The sequence below is a fragment of the Triticum dicoccoides genome, chromosome 5A (assembly GCF_002162155.2).
Source record: "Triticum dicoccoides isolate Atlit2015 ecotype Zavitan chromosome 5A, WEW_v2.0, whole genome shotgun sequence".
Taxonomy (NCBI): domain Eukaryota; kingdom Viridiplantae; phylum Streptophyta; class Magnoliopsida; order Poales; family Poaceae; genus Triticum; species Triticum dicoccoides.
The window spans coordinates 678,061,091-678,063,781 of record NC_041388.1 but is presented as its reverse complement, the minus strand read 5'-3'; the positions used below and the strand labels follow the sequence as shown (position 1 = coordinate 678,063,781).

Sequence of the window (2,691 nt, the reverse complement as noted above, 5' to 3'; positions counted from 1 at the left end):
CGCCGCCCCCCCATGGCTATGAGTTGCAGGTTTCCCCTTCGGGAGGAGTTTGCGGACTGCCTGTACTCATCCAGATCCGATTCCTCTGGCGGTGCTACTGCGGCGATCTGTGTTACTCGTGCCAATTGGGAGGCACCTGGTAGCGGCGGCAGATGGCGTCGAGAATGCCCAATGGGTAATGGGAAGCCGACGGTCAAGGTATGTGGCTGGGCGAGCACCCCTCCCATCTTCGGTAGCGTTGGTGATCAGACCGGCAGCAGTGACAGGGAGCAATTTTGCTAGCGTTCTCTGTTTGGATCTGAACAGAAAATGTGCTAAAGTTGTATTTGCCGTACCCTTGGCTGCAGGTTAGATAAAGGGGTTTTTGACACTTCTTGTTATAATCTCAGGCTAATTAGGTTGTTCCAACATTGTCTGGTCTTTAGTACTTGACCAATGAGAGTCCAGTCGTCATTCCTTTTCCGAGCTAATTAAGCTTTTGATCTCAAGAATGACACTTTCGACAGATTGGGTCTTAATTATTAATTTTTTGAGATACTTGTTTGGTATCCTTTCTGTTGAGAAAATAATATTACAAAGAAGCACATCGTTTGGTGTTCGCATCTTAATTGTCAGAATTTTTTTAGATGTGGTTTTCAAGTTATGGGACAAGTGCTTCTGCCTAGATGCGCTAGACCAGAAAAATTGTTGCCTTTCAAATCTTGACCTATGTTTGATTTAACATGCCGTAGTTTGGCCATCTTTATTGTTATCTATTGATGTAATCAGTTTGTGGATGCACATAACTCATACTTTGTCATGTCATGTAGGAATCTTACTATCTACTCCTCCTCCTATAATATAAGAGCGTTTTTGACATCATTACTGAACTCGAAGCTTTGGAAGTACACCAAATGTAAAAAGTGAAGTTGTGCTCTTTCTATTAGATGTTTGAGTAGTGATTAGCACGTAAAGATTTTTTTTTTGTTGGTCTCGAACTCTCGAGACAAGTCCATTCTTTTTTAAAATTTAATATGTTCTTTTATAGTTCTCAACTTCTCATTACAAGTATGACTATGTATCTGGTTAATTCTGTTTTTCATTAGTCCGGCAAGATTTCCAAAATGTACCCTCTGATGTTGTTGATTATACAGAATCATCAAATCAGGTTATCAGGCAATTTCTAGACTCTGAATGTTCAAAACATCAGCTCTGAAACATCAAAGGCGCTATTTGTTTTACATAGGTGCGTATTTTGCTGAAAAAGAAGCATGTGGTTGTACTTTATTTTCGAGTGGTATATTCCAAATAGTTGACTAAAATTATGCCTCTGTGACCATGTGAGATATTTTCTGCTAGATATTTACTACAGCCCTTGATTATATTTTTAAATTTGGCAAGACAAATAACAATAACTAGTTTGTTTTAAAGTTGCTACCCAACTAATTAAGTGACTGGCAATATCACCAACAGTTGTTTGTATTAAAATCACATCTATTTTGTTGGTTATTTTTGTTCTGATATTTGTTAGTGAGTTTCGTACCTTTCTAGCTTCAGTTTTTGTCTCCTACTACGTCTACGTGCAGTTTTCCCAATGTTGATTCTTGTGGTTTGCATCTCTTGTGCCATTTAGTTAAACAAATCATATTCTTTGTATGCGTTTTTCCATTCTAGAGTACAGCGGTATTGCTTCAACTCTATTTAAGATAGTGTGTGCTCTATTATTTTCTTGTCTTAAATATTTGATTTGTATATAATATTAACTCTTTGTTTGAACAGTTTGGTCGGCAACTGATTAAAGGGACGGCTTACAATAAAGATGAGTGATGCAAACATGACAAAGTATGCTTGCAGGATGAACTTGGCTTACAATAAAGGACCGTCAGGGAAATACGCTTGCAGGAGTGCTGCGTGGGAAAGGAGAAACTGAATTTATTGCAAATTGGGGGGTTCAGATCATGCAATTGGAGGTCAAAGTGCCCCGAAGAAGCGAAGAGGAGTTGGCAGACCGACGGACAGCCAAGAGAAAGCACCGTACGAGGGATGAGTAAACGGACAAGGTTTTGCAGTATCTGTCGCCGCGACGGCCACAAAAGATGAACTTGCCTTGGGCGGGGTGATGCCCCTAAGCAATCGCGAAAACCAGGAAAATTCAACAACGGTGTAATGGAAGCACACCGCCGGAACACATGCACATCATAACTGCTTCGTTGTCCGCAGAATCAAATGTGAAAACTAGATTTTAATTGATGTATGTTGTGCTATGAGGACTTCTGGTGTGTTGAGCTTTGCTCCATGCTTGTTCCTCCACATCTGAACGTGGGACTAAAGTGTGACATTGAGTGAACTTGTTTGACGTTGATCAGTATCTTCCTCTGTGTGTGTGCTTGTTTTGAGTTGTTATGTGTGACTGGAAATGAATGTTTGGTAGAATATCTGTTTGTTGTGCACCGTGTACAGTTTACTTGTGCCTGATGAGTACACGTGGCACTGCAGATGTTAATCATACCATGCATCTGTTCACCCGCGCGTTTCTGCTTTCAATCGCTGACTGAGTAAATGCAATTTGTGTAGAGGCTGGTGCAGGGTTACCCATCGGCTCGGCGCTTGGCAACCAGCTGGAACCTTGGTAGGCAGCAGTAGAGAATTCAGACAGCTGCCTTGCACAAGCAAGTGACTGAGCCGTTCCATGAGTACCTGTTCCGCCCTCAC

The 2,691-nt window shown here is 41.3% G+C and overlaps 1 long non-coding RNA gene across 2 annotated transcripts; it reads left to right on the top strand.

Annotated features, from left to right (window-relative positions):
• Window positions 1-6: 6 nt before the first annotated feature.
• LOC119304070 lies at window positions 7-2,372 on the top strand. Of its 2 annotated transcripts, XR_005148099.1 has the most exons (3): window positions 7-198; window positions 1,134-1,225; window positions 1,759-2,372. It is a non-coding gene; the product is annotated as an uncharacterized LOC119304070 (long non-coding RNA). The 2 variants fall into 2 exon arrangements; XR_005148098.1 differs by having other exon boundaries at window positions 7-1,225.
• The last annotated feature ends 319 nt before the right edge of the window (window positions 2,373-2,691 follow it).